Here is a 19,712-nt window from a genome sequence, read left to right on the forward strand (position 1 = left end):
AACTTCTTAACCTGAGAAGCAACCTACACAAATGAAAAAAAAAAAAAAGAATAAACATTAAGAAAAAATCTACAGTTAATACACTCACAGACATAAGAAGATATTTTGTTCCTTACACATAACCAGTTTATTATTAAAAAGGCAAAAGGGAACATTTAGATAATAACAAAAAGCCTTTGGAAATTAAAAAAATATATATTACAGACTCTAAAACCACTAAACAGGTAAGAAAGTTGAGGAAATATCATGAATAGAAAAATAAAAATCAGACAGAATAACAGAGAAGTGATAGGAAAGTTACTTAATACACTTAGTCTAGCCAACATGAGTTACAGAAAGGGAAAAAAAGGAGGAAAATGGAGCTGAAGAAATGATTTTTAAATTACATGAAAAAATAAAATTGCAGAACTAAAGAATATGCGTTTTCACATGAAAGGTATGCAAAATGCTCACCACAATAAAGGATCTCCCCTGCCCCCCCCCCCACACACAAAGGTACATCATTTGTGAAATTGCAAAACAATAAAGATAAAAAGAATTATGCTAAAAGCTTTGAAAGTGAGGGAAGAAAGTTCAGGTCTTCGTGTGAAGGACCAAAATGATAATGACAATGGACTTCTCAATAGCACAAGAAGCTAGAAGAGCAAGGAATAGTGCCTTAAAAATTCTAAGGAAAATTTACTTGCAACTGAGAATCTAAATCCATACAATTACCAATCAAATGTGAAGGTAAAATGAGCAGTTTTCAGATTTGCAAGATCTCAAAGGCCTATTTCCAAAGCATCTTTTCTCAGCGATAAATTTAAGAGAATTTATCTCTTCAGTAGTAGCAGATGATAGGTAATGTACGTAGGAAAACAACAGCTCTATAAACCTATTATTTGGTAACTGCTATGTTTATATCAGAAGAGATAAAGAATTGAAAGTGTTTTCCTCTGGAGCTTGGAAAATGAGTGTGTTATGTTTAGTGCAGGAAATTGTGGTTTTGGTTTGGGCCTTTGAATCCTCTGCCTTTTTAAACTATGTGTAGAATATATATATATAAATAAAATTAAACAGAATATATCCTACAGTCGACTACATGATCCAATTACCCCTCTTACCAGAATAAGAAACTCTAGTAAACATTATATAAATGGGAGCCATAGAATTCCAATCATCTTTTGGAATTGATTTGTGTGGTTTGGAAAAACATTTGTTACTGTGACTTTAATTACTTGAACAAATTAATGCTCACAAAGCAATATAAGAAAATCCCAAAGACTCATATTCTCTGTAAAGCACAAAGTCAATACAACATATTTCCAAAAGGTATACAATTTACCACACTTCTCTTGTTTTTCTTTTTTAAATTTTTTTAATGTTTATTTATTTATTTATTTATTTATTTATTTTCAACGTTTATTTATTTTCGGGACAGAGAGAGACAGAGCATGAACAGGGGAGGGGCAGAGAGAGAGGGAGACACAGAATCGGAAACAGGCTCCAGGCTCTGAGCCATCAGCCCAGAGCCCTACGCGGGGCTCGAACTCACGGACCGCGAGATCGTGACCTGGCTGAAGTCGGACGCTTAACCGACTGCGCCACCCAGGCGCCCCTTATGTTTATTTATTTTTAAGAAAGAGAGTGAGACAGAGCATGAATAGGGGAGGGCCGGAGAGAGAGGGAGACACAGAATCGGAAGCAGGCTCCAGGCTCTGAGCTGTCAGCACAGAGCCCGACGCGGGGCACGAACCCTGAACCGTACCACACTTCTTAAGGACACTCCATAGTCATTTTATAGCATGAATACTATGAGATGACACATTATTTGACCCTCTTCACAGAACTGAGTTCTTTGGTTCCAAACATGATGCTTCTTGGTGATAAAATGTTGTTAGTTAATCATAGGCTTACGATTAAAGCAAAGGTGACTTCTAGGCAACAAGGAGAAGATAATAATTAATAGGACTACTGAGGAAATCAGGCAGGAATTGCTCAGTCTTGTTTAAAACAGAAGACCCAGATAAACGCAGTAACAAAGGACTAAGCCACGTTTGTACTGCGTTAGTTACTCCAAAGTGGTAATTATTTTGGAAAGACATATCAACCTAGAGTGAATTCTGATTGACATGGGCAACAGATGGCTTCTTTCTCTCTTCAAAAATTGTCACGTGATTCGTTTATAGACTGACAGGTCTTGTTTAGAACGAGCACTTTTATTTATACCAAATATTTCTGGTATATGTCAGAAACCATGATATCCGATAAAATAGGTCTTTGGCTAGCTTCTTCAGTGAAGCTTTGGCCAGATCCCTCATCCTTTTTCTTTTTTTTTAATTTTTTAACGTTTATTTATTTTTGAGACAGAGAGAGACAGAACATGAATGGGGGAGGGTCAGAGAGAGAGGGAGATACAGAATCTGAAACAGGCTCCAGGCTCTGAGTTGTCAGGACAGAGCCCGATGCGGGGCTCGAACTCACGGACTGCGAGATCATGACCTGAGCTGAAGTCGGACACCCAACCGACTGAGCCACCCAGGCGCCCCCATCCTTTTTCTATTTGGTCCACACGTTTCATTTACCTTGGGTAATTGGGTAATATGGTAACAGTGTATATGCCTCTCTAGAACACTGAGGACATTTTCCAAAAGCTGGCACCATACCATGTTTCTTACTATACAAGAGAGCTAGGGTGATAACTTGGGGTGCAAATAACCATATGACTGCAGGGTGTCTATATCCAAATCAGAAAGTATAAGAAATAGGGTTTTCTTTATGCTATACAGGAGTTGAAGAAGAGGGCAACTTGGGTGGTTTGGCCGTGAGAGGAGTAGAAAACACAGGCAAAAGTAGGATGAAGTTACTCTTCTGCACATAGTGTTAATTGTTTGATTGTATTTTTTAAACAATAAATTGTGACTGCCATGCAAATGTTTAGCATCTAGTAGAAAATTCTTGCTACCCTGGAAATTACTCCTAGATTTTGTTCTCAGCTGTTCAAACATATTCACTGAGAAGTATTCCTTCGAAAATACTTATTGAGCTCTCACTACGTACCAGGCATTTTTAGAAGGGCTAGGAGCAAAACTGTACACGAAGTAAGAGACAATATTTTCTGCTCTAATGAAGCTTACATTCTAACAAGGCTACAGGGAGGCTAACAATAAATCAAATAAATAAGTGAAATACATATTATGCAAGAGGAAGGCAAGTATGAGAACAGGATTAAAAAGAGGAAACTGTGTTAATATTTTTAGAAAAAAAGAAAATTTCATATTCGATAGGAAAAATCCAGTCATCAGAATGAACATCTACACCCAAAGTTTTGCAATTTTTGCTGTCGATTTACTACCACCACCACCACCATATCTAACACACACGAATTCTCAAAAGCTTTGTATTTCATGTTATATAGAGATGATTAGGTAGAGTATAATTATGTTGTAAAAATATGAAAGAATAAATTTGCCTGCTTAGAAACACATGACTTGATGAGTTTTAAATACTTAATTGGTCTAATAGTTTTAAAATATTTAATATGGTCCTTCCATATACATTTTCAGGTTTATAAAGTAGCTGGCGCTTTATTTCGCCTCATGAAAATACTGCAAAATTGCTTTTCAGAATAAATGAAGTCCTACACTGACTTCTAATTTAAGTTCATCAGAGCCTTAAAGGTAATTAGTAATTCAATATTTATTGTTATCTTGAGACACAAAGGCAAGCGCTCCTTAGGAAGTGTGCATGCGCACACTCAGAGACACGCGCTCACGTAGTTTTGAGCAGATTATTGAGAATGCAATCTTTCTGGCACAGAAGATATGTTTATACCAAACTAAGAGGTGCTTAAGGGAAATAATAGGTGTTTCTGAAACTCTCCTGGAGAACACAGTGACTGCGGTAAATGCAGACTTAGCATTCAATGAAGGTTTGATGATGAATGAATATGAATGGATTCAGATCCATGTTCTTGACTGAAAACTAAAGTGACCTTTTCCCCATGTGCTCGAATAAAAAGATGCTTAATTATGACTGTTGCTTCCATAGTTTTTAGACTCTAAAACACAATAACCAGATCAATTTATCACCAGACCACTTTTCATGATGCAGCATGATTTGTTCAGGATTGAGAACTAATGGCTTCTTCCAGCATAGACCTTCAGATTCAAAAATAATCTATTTACAGGCATCAGCCTGACATCCAATTTCAGTTCCTATAGAAACACATTAGAGAAAATGGGTGTTTTTTTAAGAATTGTTTTCCCTGACATGTGTTGCAGTGTGATATTTACACTGCTGTCTGTGCTCATTATGGATTGCATTGATTATACAGCAGGACTGTCATTGTAACTGAGTGGTTTATTCTTCCCTGGGATGGTAGCACAAATGAGGTAGTCGAAGTTACCTCAATGTGCCCTATTGCCTGAGAAAAATTTTCACAAATAAAATCTAATCAACTTTTCTGTCCCTGATTGAACCGCACACATCCCCAAGACAAACAAAGGTCACTAACAGGGACTTTTGTTAATTAACTGTAGACATCAAAAATTGAGGGAATGATATATTGCTGTCAAGCAATGGACTAGGAGAAGGTGAACCCTATTTGTACAAAATCAGGAAATCCAAGGTTATACTAGTCAGTGCCTTCAGGTTCTAAATCTCCTATGTATTTAAAGACTTTCTTAAATAAGTGAGAATGGCCAAACAAAAAGATTTTTATAATTTTTATATAAAAAGACTTTTATGACCTTTGGTAGGAATATTTTCTGATCCTAAGGGAAATGTTGGGTATATTTGACTATGTTTATAACATCAAAAACATCATTCAGAGATAGAACACATAAGCCACGGGGTGGGAGAATGTATTAGCTATTAACCTCACATACAACAGATGAAGACTTTATATTTAGTTTATATACCAACTGACAAAAAAATAGGACAATGGCATATCAGTTTTCATACATGAGGACAGAAAGGCTAGCTGAGTGGCCAATAAGTGTAAGGCCATGCAATGTATATTACAGCAGCAAGATAGTACTATGATTATCCAAAGAATGGCTACAAGGAAAAAGACTGACAGAGCAGGCATGGCAAGGATTTAGACCAAGGGAACCTCTTATATGTTTCTGGAAGCAGAGGAAATTAATACATTCACTTGGTAAAAAGTTTGGCACCATCTACTAAAGACGAACAGGCACAACTACTCCTGCTCAGAACCCCACACCTAGGTATATAATCCACAAAAATGTATGTGTGTGCATATGCACAGACAGGTGTTTACAAGAATAATCACAGTGCCCTTATTTTTAAAAGTCAAGACTGGGAACTACTAAGATATACCATCAACAGTAGAAATGGAAAAAAAAATAAGGTGTACGTACATACAGTGAAATGCACAAAAAATAAAAATATAGTATCACATAACCTGGATGAATTCTACAAATACAGTGATTATGAAAGAGCCTCCAGGTCAAGGATTACATACTATATAACCCCAGTTTGCTGAGCTCCATTCAAAACATAACAAATAAAACATAACAAATTAAACAGTATATATCCCAACAATGGAATAGTAAAAATATGAGTAAAAGCAGAAAAAATGAACCATCACAGCAGTCAGATTAGCTGTTATCCTTAGGTGGTAGGGAAGAAGTTGTGGCAGAAAATTTTTGGAGGACTGATGATTTCTCTTTCTTGAACCGATTGGTTGTTATCTGAGCCCTCACTTCATAATGATTTCTTAAACTTTACAATTGTTTCACAAACTTCTCTGTATGTTGTTTCACAACAAAAAGATCAAAACATACAAATGTCTAATGTATATATTTTAAGACTTCAACTTCATTAGTCATCATAAGAATACTAACTAGGTAAAGCATCAACTTTATATTTAATTTGCTAAAAATTAAATTACACATAATACTGGAAATTGTGTGATGCTATCAGTATTACCAAATACTGTTAGTGAATATGCTGATCAAAAAAATTCTGGAAGGGGCCCCTGGGTGACTAAGCTGATTAAGCGTAGTCTTGGTTTGGGCTCAGGTCATAACCTCATGGTTCATGAGTTTGAGCCCCATGTAGGGCTCTGTGCTGAAAATGCAGAACCTACTTGGGATTCTCTCTCTCCCTTTCTCTCTGCCCCTCCCCACTCACTCTCCATCCCTCTCTCTCTCAAAATAGGTAAATATATATATTTTTTAATTCTGGAAAATGATTTGACAATCTATAGTAATTGCTTTCGTATATTTGTCCTAATCTAATTCTAGAAATCTCAAGGTATTAACCTAAAATGAAAAAAAAGTATATCTAATAGATTAATCATTGTATGAATGATTTTTAGAAGCAGCATTGGAAACCAAAGGGCCAACAAAGGGGAATATTGTAATTCATTAAACTGACAATTACATTTTAAATACATTTTTGACCATTATGTATGGAAAACTGCCATCATACATACAATCATACAATGTTGAATATGCAGGAAGTAATTATCTTGGAAACATAAAATATGCTCAACGTGGTCTCAATGTTTGGTCCTTCCCAAATTCACATGTTGGAATCCTAAAGCTCAATGTGATGATGTTAGGAGGTGAGGCCTTTGGGATTTGATTAGATCATTAGACCATTTGATTAGATCATTAGAACTTTCATGGATGGGATTAATGCTCTTATAGAAGAGATCCTACAGAGGTCTCTCGGCCCTACTTCTATGTGAAGTTATAAAGAGAAGCCTATTACCCAGAAGTGGGCCCTCACCCAACCACATGGGCATTCATATCTAAGACTGTCAGCCTTCAGAACTGTGAAAAATAAATTTCCGTTGTTATAAACTACTTGACCTGTGGTATTTTGTTATGGCAGCCCAAACAGACCAAGATGATGCCAAAATGTTCACTTTGGCATATTCTGGCAGTGTAAATATGGACTGGTTTTTTTCACCAATTTTTTGCTCTTTCCTACTTTATGTACTACACATAAATCATTCCCATAATCTGAAACAATGAACAAAAACATAAACATGATTCATCTGACAATTTTATTTTACCTTTTATTTCTTTATTTCCAATTGGAATGCATTTTCTTTTACATTTTCTTTTTTTCCTTTTGGCCAATTGTACTGGCTACAACCTCCAGTACAGAGTTGAACAGAAGTGGCAAGAATAAACATTCTTGACTTCTTCCTCATCTAAGGGAAAAGCATTCAGGCTTTCACCATTAAGTAAGTTTGATGTAGGTTTTTCATAGCCCTTTGTCAGGTTTAGAAATTTTCCTTCTGTTCCAAGTTTATTGTGAGGTTTTATCATAAATGCATCCTGGAGTTTATCAAATGCTTTATTCTCTATATTTAGAAGATCGTGTATTATTTGTCCTTTATTCCAATAATTTGGTATATTTAATTAATTAAATTTCAAATGTTAAGCAAATTTAAATTCCTAGGATAAATCCCACTTAGTCAAGATATATAATCCTAGTTATGTTGCTGGATTTAGTATGCTAATATTTCATTGATGATTTTTGCATCAATATTAATAAGGGATTCTGATCTGTTTTTGCTTTTCATATGATATTTTTATCTGGCTTTGGTGTCAAAGTAATACTGGCCTTACAGAATGAATTGCGAAGCATCCCTTCCTTCTCTATTTTCTGGAAAAGTATGTAGCATTTGAGAAGAAAATTCTCAAAACTACTAGGCAGTAGTTGTGGTGAGATACAGACCTGGATACAGAGTATGGGATGAATCACTCGAGCTAAAGATTTATTAGAACTTATGCTTAAGTAACCCCTGAATGAGGTTGGGACAAACTCTCTTTAAATACCTTTTAGAAAAATATATAAAACTAAAAGTAGTTTTAAAGAGAAGATATGACTGAGTCTTGCCCAGTATAGACCAGTGAAAACCAAAAATTATTCAACGAACATTGATCTCTTTCATTAGAGAGACAGACATGTCTATAAAATAGATGTGAAGAAAAGTGGCTTGAGGCAAATATTTTGGATATTTTTTACAATAAAAATCACATTAATATTATTTCATTTCTAGCCCCATTTCCTTAGCTTCTTCAGTAGAAAGTCAGGAATGTGGGTGCTTGGTAGAAAAATTTGTTTTTTTCATTTTTACTGTTTTCCTCATGCCCAAACGTGAGATATAAAGTGAGTTAGTAGGATTGGAATGTTACGTATATCCAATTTAAGCTACACTTTCATATTATTTACTTCCCAGCACAGGTTGATAGTATGGCCTAAGTAGTGAGAACATAGAGCACAAGATAATTCAATCAAATTCTGTTTACTCTATTTTCAACAGATCCTCTACTCCACACTAAACAATTCTCCTCTGGAGGGATAAAGCATTTTCTCTAAGCAGACATAATCAAATCCCAGAGTAGCAGCAGTATTTCTTTCTGTTGTTACCAGAAAAATTAGGGGAGAACTATGGTTCTCCAGTCCCGATGTTTTATACAGCGTTTACCACATTTTACCGAGGTTGCAGAAAAGAAATTTGACTCGTAAAGAGCTCTTCAATGCGTTTATTTTCGAGCTCACGCTATCTTCAGAGTGGTCATATATTATCAGCGTGCCACAGTTACCTAAACATCTTTCATAGAAATTTTCTATGCTGAAAGGACAGATAGATTTGGTCTCAAGATTAGACAATGCCTCTTCTCAGAATTTACTTTTAGGAATACACATCTGAAGGTTCAACGCTAATGCACGCCCACGTGGACACTATTATATGCACATATACACCATACACACACACACACACTATTTACATACACGTGGACACGCTACTTACATATATACATTTGGATAAAACTATTTTTAATTTTGTTCTGGTAAATAACCTCTTAGGACACATTAAGTATCTGCTGATTTTTCTCTTTGTGGTGAACTAGGAAATTGTGCAGTAAGGAGGATGTAGCTTAATTTTTTTCTCATTCCCCAAAGGTAGTTATCTCATGCCCTAAGCTGCAGATTTAATTATCTACATCTTTACCATGCTTACTTTGCAAAGTAGAGCTATTTTTAGCAATCATTTAATCTTCTCTTGAATCCAGTTACAGTATTTCCATATCCTCTTGGAACTGCAAAATCTACAATGTCATCACATAATGTACTTGGGACAGGGGGCTATTTATTCTAAAATCACTTTAAGTTTTAGCTAGATTAATTAGTTCTGTCAAATAAAACTATTATTTCATGTAATGCTTTAGCTTATGCATTTTTCTCCAGTAGAGATAAAAACAGGCAAAAGAGCTTTAAGCTCTTTAATAAATACTAGAGAAGAACGTTCTTATCGGGATAAAAGAGTTATAAGTACAAATTTTGAATTCACATTAACTCTTCCATTTTCCCCTCGATTACATCCAGCTCGTTTAAAAGAAATTCTGATAAAATTTGTTTTTTTTTTTTTTACCCAATGGAAAATAATTTTTCATAGTAACTTTCACTAACTTTGGTGAGAGACAATTCCATCTCCAAGTAAACGACATGAATTTGTTTTAGTAAGCTTGGATAGAGTACCCACCATGTGTGAAGAGGCACCTGTAGTAATGGTAAGTAAACTTTGGATGCTAGTTGAAAATTAATGAATGCAAAACAATTTTCTCCTTCTGGTATTCAATATCACATTACAAAGCCGTATTATTGCTGAAGAAGTTATGCACCCACTATTTTTAAAGAAACACTATGTCTAGGTTAAACTCTGCCACACATTTCATATGAACATAAATAATAATAATAGGAATATGGCATTGTTTTAAACTCTTTACAGATATTACTTTTTGAAGTTTATTTATTTATTTTGAGAGAGAGAGAGAGAGAGAGAGAGAAAACACAAGCGCACAACTGGGAAGGGGAAGAGAGAGAGGGAGAGAGAATACCAAGCAGGTTCTGTGCTGTGTGCTATCTTTGCAGAGCTGGATGGTGGGGTTCAATTTCACGAACCATTAGATCATGATCTGAGCCAAAATCAAGAGTCAGACACAACTGATTGAGCCACCGAGATGCCCCTCTTTACAGGTATTGTTACATTTAATCCTGTAACGTAATTATTTTAAGAACCCAGATTACTATTGAAACAACGGAGTCATGAAGACACTAAAGTAAATTTCGCATGTTTATAGAACTCTCAGGAATTTACTTTAACCTTTCAAAATTAAAACTTGGGCACCCTAACTCCAGAACCCACACTCTTCAGCCCATGAGCTTTTCTTTCCCTTCAAACATGATAAATCTTCAAGTTTATTAGCTTGCAGTTTAATAGTGGATATTTCTATCTTGTTATGTCTACCTGTTTCAAAAAGTCAAGAATGTTCTACTGAAAAATTATAATATTATCCTCTTGAAAGTGTAAAGCTTCAAAATGATGAAGTGATGCATCATTTTAGAATCAGTAAAATCTAACTGGATAATTTTTTAAATTCAAAAATTTGTTAGTCACGACATAGAAATATTTCTTTTTAACGTGCAATTTGGTGCATGCAATTGAAGAAATAATAATTTAATCATTGCATTGCCCTTCATTTTTAATGAGAAATATAAAAATGTCATATGACTCGCAAAAGTGAAGATACATACAGTAGATTAATTTTGATTAAATAATCTCTTAACATCTTTCGAAGCTCTAAAATCTAGGACAATAAATTTATTAGCCTTAGTAGCAAATATGTATTATTATGATTTGGGGAGAAATAATCTCTGATAATTAGAAACCTGCAATGGTAATTTATAATATATTATAATGCAAATATAAACATAATTAAATAAAAGTTTTATTTGAATTAATTTAACCCCAAAACTGTGATCACTAATTTCAAAAATATTAAGCACAATAAAAAGCAGTTCCTACTTAAATTCACATTTTTCTTAAAAACTGTATTGGCTTGCTAGGACTGCCATAAAATATCACAGACAGAGTGACTTAGACAGCAAACATCTATTTTCTCACAGTTCCGGAGGTTAGAGGACTAAGATCAGGGTGTTTTAGCAAGTTTGATTTCTTCTGAGGCCTCTCTCCTTGGCTTATAGATGGCTAGCTTCTTGCTGTGTTCTCAAATAGTCTTTTCTCTGTGTATGACCTCCCTGCTGTCCCTTTGTGTGTCTAAATTTCCTGATCTTATGAGAGCACAAGGCAGATCAGGTTAGGGCCCACTTGTATGGCCTCAATTGAAATTAATCACATCTATCATATCTATCTCCAAGTCAGTGACATTCTGAGGTTCTGGGTTATCAGGGCTCCAACATAAATCGGGCCAAGCAGACACAATTCAGCCCATAACACTGACTTTTATTCATATAATAAAGAGAGAACTAGTATAGCATATTGAGTTAGTTTGTATGAATAAAGACTGTAAAACTCTTAAAAGTGGTGAAAATGGATGATGAAGTAATCTTTTTTGCATCACGATTCTAGAGTTCTTCAGTAAATGAATTCCCACTGTTCCAGTATCCTCTTCCCACTACACTGACAGTACAAATTGTATTTGCTCAGATGGTTGTCAGTTTGTTCTATAGGGGCAGCTTATACTGCTTACTTCTACACAAAGATGGGCTCTCCTTATCTTGCAAAGCCTTTATATATATTTGATTTCTAAAATGTAGCCCTTACATAAAAGTAAATACAAAACTGGGACACCTGGGTGGCTCAGTCGGTTAAGGGTCCGACTTCAGTTCAAGTCAAGATCTCATGGTTCATGAGTTTGAGCCCCGCGTCGGACTCTGTGCTGACAGCACGGAGCCTGGAGCCTGCTTCAGATTCTGTGTCTCCCTCTCTCTCTGCCCTTCCCCCAGTCACACTCTGTCTCTCTGTCTCTCTCTCAAAAATAAATAAGACAATAAAAAATTTTAAAAAGAGTATATACAAAACTATCTAGTATATGTGTTTCTGGGTCTTAGAAATTTTAATTATGCTCATATCACCCCTGCCAAGAAAGAAAAAGGGAGAGACATTTAGGGAACAATTATATTAAGGAGAGGTAGAGTTAAATCTTCACAGAGATGATAATAATACAATCAGATTTTCTTTAGCTTTCAAATCACTCATAATATTAATCAGCAATAAAACTTTTTTGAAGGCAACTTACCAGTACCTATTAAAATCTAACATCTAATAATATTCTTTGACTTTAGTCTGGCTACCTCACATCTATAAGTTTAATAGAATTTTGAGTTTTACATGTGCATTTTATGCTTGTGTGGATTTTCTTATTTTCCTACAATGAATTTATATTGGCAAAGAAATATTTCAAATTATTGGTTACTTGAAATATTCTGGACTTCAGATTTTTTTCTAAGTTTGCAAAATCACTGTAAAGTTAAGAGGCAGTAACTACAATTACCATTAGAAAATAAGTTTCAAGACATCAGACATTTAAGGGAAAGTAAGTTGAAGGGCGGCTGGGTGGCTCAGTTGGTTAAGCATTGGACTTTGGCTTAGGTCATGACCTCACAGGTTCATGACTTTGAGCCCCCACATGGGGCTTCTGCATCGGGTTCCATGCTGACAGCTCAGAGCCTGGTATCTCCCTTTCTCTCTGCTCCTTCCCTGCTCATGCTCTCTCTCTCTCTCTTTCTCTCTCTCTCTCTCTCTCTCTCAAAAATAAGCATTTTTAAAAATTAAAAAAAAAGAGAGAAAGCAATTTGAATCCTTAGAGGTACTCTTTCCCACAGGTAGTAGATGCTAAATAAATAGCTCTTTTTTTTTTTAATTTTTTTTTCAACGTTTATTTATTTTTGGGACAGAGAGAGACAGAGCATGAACGGGGGAGGGGCAGAGAGAGAGGGAGACACAGAATCGGAAACAGGCTCCAGGCTCTGAGCCATCAGCCCAGAGCCCGACACGGGGCTCGAACTCACGGACCGCGAGATCGTGACCTGGCTGAAGTCGGACGCTTAACCGACTGCACCACCCAGGCGCCCCTAAATAAATAGCTCTTGAATGGATGAATGAGTGAATGAAAGCAGGCATATCATAATATGCCAATGTAGTCCTGTCGCTGTCATCACAAATTTATTTTTAGTAGTCATACATCAAGTATTTTTAATTAATATCTTGAGTAAATTCAACTCATAAATAAATAACCATATATACCTAACCTAACAGTGTCTTGAACTTATGTGCAGTCATACATTGCCATAGTTAAACCATGAACTTGTCATCATCAGAAAGTGTACTACTTCCAAACCCTAATTTTAATGTTTATTTGTTTTTGAGAGACAGAGAGAGATCATGAGCGAGGGAGGGACAGAGAGAGAAGGGGAAACACAGAATCTGCAGCAGGCTCCAGGCTCTGAGCTATCAGCACAGGGCCCTGTGCGGGACTCAAACTCACAAACCGTGAGATCATGACCTGAGCCAAAGTTGGAAGCTTAAGCGACTGAGCCACCCAGGCGCCCTTCCAAACCCTAATTTTAAAGTCCCATTTTCCTCCAAGACCACATATTCAAGGAAAACACTATTTCAATTTCATTGACAATGATTTTTTTTCTCACCTTCCTTATTCCTAAATACTTCATTCCTAGTCTTCTGGAAAATTCTTCTTTTTATATATGACTTACCTCTGCATTCTCTATGCTAGTTGGCTTAGTAGCTAAATATTGCAGAGGAAAAAAAGCAACACCAAAACCTAATTGGCACCACTACTGCTCACCATTTAAGTTCTCATTTCCTAAGTGTCCATTTCATAATATTCTTTGTACTCAAACTCCCATTTGCCTTTAAAACTCTATCTCAACTGATGACATCATTCATACTGCGTATTAAAAAACTGAGCTATTGGGGATGCCTGGCTGTCTCCATCAGTGGAGCGTGTGACTTTTGATCTTGGGGTCATGAGGTTGAGCCACTTGTTGGGTGTAGAGAATACTTAAACAAATATAATAAAATTAAATTAAAAAGAAAAATCGGAGCTATCAGATGCACACTCTATTATTTTCCCATGACAAATGTTATGGTTTTCCTGAATCTTCATTCATTTTCTCCTTCTATACTTTGATCATAGGTGAGGAATACTCCTGCTTTTATCCAAGGCTAGTCCCTCCACATGTAGTCAAAATTCCCCTGTGTTCAGCCTTATCAGCTCCATCTCCCATCACTTTATTACATTGCATTATGTTATATTTTATTTATTATATACTATATCTTCATATTTTATTTTTTTTAAATTTTTTTCAACGTTTTTTTATTCATTTTTGGGACAGAGAGAGACAGAGCATGAACGGGGGAGGGGCAGAGAGAGAGGGAGACACAGAATTGGAAACAGGCTCCAGGCCCTGAGCCATCAGCCCAGAGCCTGATGCGGGGCTCGAACTCACGGACCGCGAGATCGTGACCTGGCTGAAGTCGGACGCTTAACCGACTGCGCCACCCAGGCGCCCCGATATTTTATTTTTATATCATATCTTTGTATGAGATCATTCCCATAAGCTTCTAAATGTACTCTACTTAAAAAGCAAACAAACCAAACCCTTTCCTAGAAGGCAAATCACTTCCAGCTACCATCACATTTCTTTATATGCTACTCTTTGTGGCCATTTTTAAGAATGTCTTCACTTTATGTTTTATAAGCTTATATAAAATTACATTTTAGAGATTTTATTTTGAAATATTCACTTTTACAAGTTACAAATGTAAAATAGAGTAAAATAATAGAAGAAATCTTCCCCTTCGTCAGCCCACTTCTCAAGATCCTACTCTTCCTCAGAGGTCACCACTGTTTTGATTTTGATATGTATTCTTCATTCATGTCTTCCTATGCATTTACATATGTTTCTGCATTTTAAGTCCACCATTTTATTTAATATGTTTAAAAAATAAACAGGATCATATTATACATGTTTTATGTGATTTTGATTCTTTTTTAGTATAAAAATACTATTGGGCATTAGTCCATGCCAATCATAAAAATCTACATCATTCGCATTAGGAACTGTTTTACATATTATGGACATAGTTTTACATATTATGGACACTATGGTTTATTTGATTACTTCTATGTAGATAGATGATCAAGTGTTTTCCAGTTTATTGGTATTATTAACAACATGGTAACAAAATATTTTTATATACGTGATTGTCTAAACAGGAGAAATTTCACTCAAATAGTAAAGCCTGGGGGCGCCTGGGTGGCTCAGTCGGTTGAGCTTCCGACTTCGGCTCAGGTCATGATCTCACAGTCTGTGAGTTCAAGCCCCACGTCAGGCTCTGTGCTGACAGCTCAGAGCCTGGAGCCTGCTTCAGATTCTGTGTCTCCCTCTCTCTCTGACCCTCCCCCGTTCATGCTCTGTCTCTCTCTGTCTCAAAAATAAATAAACATTTAAAAATTTTTAAAAAGAAAAGTTAAGCCTGGAATTAATATTCATTAATGATGAAACATATTATAAGTTTAGCTATAAGAAATTTTTTCAAAGACATCTATGTATCTGCATTGGGTTGTTTGGTGACCCCCCCACACCCAAAAGATATGTCCCAATCCTAACCCCACTGTGAATGTGGCCTTATTTATAAATAGATTCTCTGCAGGCTGCGGATCTTGAGAGGAGATTATTCTGTATGCAAAATGGGCCATGATTCAAGGACAGGTATCCGTATAAGAGGAAAAGCAGAGATATTTAATACAGAGAGACACTCACGGGAGAAGGTTATGTGACTATGGAGGCAGACACTGAAGCTCTGCAGCCCCAAGCCAAGGAATACATGGAGCTACCAGACGCCCCAAGAGGAAAAAAAAGGATGCTCCTCTAGAATTCTGGAGGTCATACAGCTTTAGAGACACCTTGACTTTGTACTTCAAGCCTCCACAACTGCGAGAGAATATTTCTGTTGTTTTAGGCCATATGGTTTATGGTAATTTGATATATTACACTAGCAAAATTCGATATTACAATAGTAACTTTCACATATATTATTCCTGTGTAATAGGGATATATTTTCAAAAACCATTAAAATCATCAAATCAGGAAAATAGTGTAAATATTACTGTTCAATCCACTTTCAACATTCTTCTGTTGAAATATTTTAAACCTACACAAAAATTGTAAAGGATAATACAATGAATTGCATATACCCTTTATCTGGATTCACCGATTGTCACCTCTTTGACACACTTTATTTTCCTAATTTATTTGTGTCCTGAATCATTGGAGAGTAGTTTGTAGACATAATGAAACTTCACCTTTAAATAATTCAGTGTGTTTCAAAAGAATAATGACATTGACATTTTGGAAGAGTACAGGATAGTTGTTTTATAGAATGTCCCTTAGTTTGGGTTTCTCTGATTATGTCTTCTAATTAAGTAGAGGCTATGGGGTTGGTGTGGAATAATACTTAAGTAGTATTAGGTCTTCCTCAGTATATCACATCATAAGGTATCAGGTACCCCACTATAGAGACCCAAAAAGTAAATGGGGGTAAGATAGTCCATTTTGGCTTAACCAAGTGGTTGACCACACTAGCTGTTGTTAGTGTCATCTTTCCAGTGCCCCACTCCCAATACTTTTTATTTTTATTGCTAGCTCCCATTGTCAGAGAAATGCGTCTTCCAACCTCTAGTCAGGTGAATGGTGTGCCACAAGGAAGCCACTCCCAGAGCCTAGAGATACCTGCAAGTAGAATAAATGGACCCTTAATTCCCTCGTTGGACTTGTGCCCTGCAGTACACTGGCTGTTCTTCCTCCCGGACCAGCAAGAAAAGAGAAATGCAGTAGGAAGCCTGTAGAGGAAATGGACACGCAGTGGACCAGCTGATACACTCAGGCTTTGAGGTGGCCAAGATCTCCTGTGGGTTAAGTGGTTGTCAAGAGAGGTGTAGCCAACTAGGCATAACTTGTCGGCCTCAAAAATGATGACTTGTAAGTGAAGAGACTCCGGAAGCAAAAGTCAATGTTTGTGTCAGATGGAGACTGACTCTTCACTAGAGTAGCCTCTCACGTGCTCCCCATTTAGTATAGACACACTTCACTGCAGGACCAACATTTGGTCACCTGCTCACAGAAGTCGTTAATGGTCATCATTATGGCCAGAGAAACATCGCCCACAGAAGAAGGAAATTATATACCCAGGTAATTAAAATCAACAACAACTAGTGACTAATTTCCCAAATCCTGCTTCCCTGCCAAGTAACAGAAAATATAACAGAAGATCGACATGTGGAAGAGAAGCAGAGATTATAAACTCCTCAGTTTCAAGTAGCTGGCTCTGAAACCTAATCTGTGGTGGGGGGGTGGAGAGGGCTTACGCATATGCTGGATATGAGATAGAAGTTTCAGATAGGACATTAGTAATAATGAAATGTGTGACCAAAAAATTAGATTTCCTTAAAATGTTAAGGGACATCCGGGGAAGTATAACAGAGGGATATTCACAGCTGTGATCAGATAAAATAAGCTTGTTTTATGTTTTTACCCCACTGAGTTTAGACCATTCAAATAAATGGCTGCATTTGTAATTAAGACTCACTTTCAGCTTTTTTTTTAATTTATTTTATTTTATTTATTTTATAGAAAGAGAGCGTGCACAAGTGGGGGAGAGGGGCAGACGAAGAGAGGGAGAGAGAGAGAGAGAGAAAGAGAGAGAGAGAGAGAGAGAGAGAGAGAGAATGTTAAGCAGGCTCCACACTGAGTGTGGAGCCCATCATGGGCTTGATCCCACAACCTTGTGATCATGACCTGAGCCAAAATCAAGAGTGATACTCAACCAACTGAGCCACTCAGGCACCCTCTCCCCTTCAGATTTCCAATACTGCTCTTCCTATCTACTTTAAGATGTGTCTGATGATGAGAAGGAAATCACAAAGAATGCTAAGTGTAAAGTATGAAACAACTCATCTTTGAGATTTGAGAATATCTGTTGTTCCTAGTTAAAACTCTCTCTAGCTCTGCCATGTCTATCTGGCTGAAGTTTCTTCTGTCTGTCTGAGGCAAAAACCTCTGCTTGTCATAGTTCAATTTAGCAAAAAAAAAAAAAAAAAAAAAAAAAAAGAGGAAAGTAGGAGTAAGGGGGAAATTGATGGATATACAGATATAGGGTGGAGCAGGTTGTCATTCATGGAGGTTCTGATTACTATTCTGGTCCACTCCATCCTCTAAGGGGGATTTTTGACCCCCATAAGAATATACTGTAAGAAAAGGAGGATAATGGAGGAAAATGGGTATCTGAAAAACTAATTACCTATCTGAGAAACTAGAGTCCTCAGAAAACAATAACCAAAAGCAGAGGAACACTATGCAATAAATGGTCTGAAAGATATGAACAAAATGCTAGAAGTTGGAATAGAAGAACACAAATTAGAATTATAAAAAGATTTAAGTGAGACAGGTAGACAACAAAAACACCTAGAAAGAAATGTTATAGCTCTCAGAAAATAAGTAGAAATAACATCTTTAAAAGTTCAGATACGAAGGCTAAACTGAAAGGAAAATAGCAGATGGTCCCTGACACAACAATGATTGAACTTACAATTTTTTTACTTTATGATGATGTGAAGGTAACATCCATTCAGTAGAAACTGTACTTGGAGTTTTGGATTTTGCTCTTTTCCTGGGCTAGTGATACGCAGTAGCTGTTGTCTCTTGATGCTGGGCAAGGGCAGAAGCAGCCATAGCTCTGAGGCAGCCATGCTGTCATGAGGTTGAGCCACCTAAATACTTATGATATTTCGTGAACACAATTATGCTGCTTTCACTTTCAGTACAGTTTTTAATCAATAACATGAGACAAACCCTAAGAGACTCTTATTTAGAGAGAACAAACTGAGGGTTGCTGGAGGAGACATGGGTAGCAGGATGGGCTAAATGGGTAATGGGTATGAAGGAGGGCACTTGTTGGGATGAGCACTGGGTGTTATATGTAAGAGATGAATCACTGGGTTCTACTCCTGAAACCATTATTACACTATATGTTAACTTACTTGGGTTTAAATAAAATTTAAATAAATAAGTAAATAAATAAGTAAATAAATAAATAAATAACAGGAGATATCCAACACTTTATTATAAAATAGGCTTTGTGTTAGATGGTTTTGCACAACTATAGGCTAATGTAAGTGTTCTGAGCACATTTAAGGTAGGCTGAGCTAAATTATAGTGTTTGATAGGTGAATGTATGAAATGCATTTTCAGGACCCCCTGGGTGGCTCAGTTGGTTAAACGTCTGACTTCAGCTCAGGTCATAATCATGATTCACGAGTTCAAGCCCCACATTGGGATCTGTGCTGACAGCTCAGAGCCCAGAGCCTGCTTCAGATTCTGTGTCTCCCTCTCTCTCTACCCCTTGCCGGCTTGCATCCTGTCTCTGTCTCTGTCTCTCTCTCTGTCTCTCTCTCTCTCTCAAAAATAAGTAAACATTAAAAAAAGAAAAGACATGTATTTTCAACTTAATAATATTCAATTTATGATAGGTTTATCAGGACGTAACCACATCATAAAGTGAGGAAGATCTGTAAGAACAAATGGGCATCAGGAAAAAGTTATGGTATTAATTCTTCTTATAATGTTTGGAGAAAGGATATTTATTGTGGACAAACATCTACCAAAGCAATTAAACATACATATAAATTACCATGCCAAAGGAAGCAAAGTACTCTGTCCAGTGAATGGAACATTTTGCTGATAATGGCTGATAATTGGAGGTCCTATAATTAACCAACAATTTAACGGCAAATAATTTGCTGGTCTTACTTTGTGAGGACAGTGAAATGAATGTTTTGGGGTTAGTTGTCAATCCAGTG

Source organism: Lynx rufus, unplaced genomic scaffold (genome assembly GCF_022079265.1).
Source record: "Lynx rufus isolate CCGP_SWC_20201006 ecotype Redwood Valley unplaced genomic scaffold, mLynRuf1.p SCAF_5, whole genome shotgun sequence".
NCBI classification, from domain to species: Eukaryota; Metazoa; Chordata; class Mammalia; order Carnivora; family Felidae; genus Lynx; species Lynx rufus.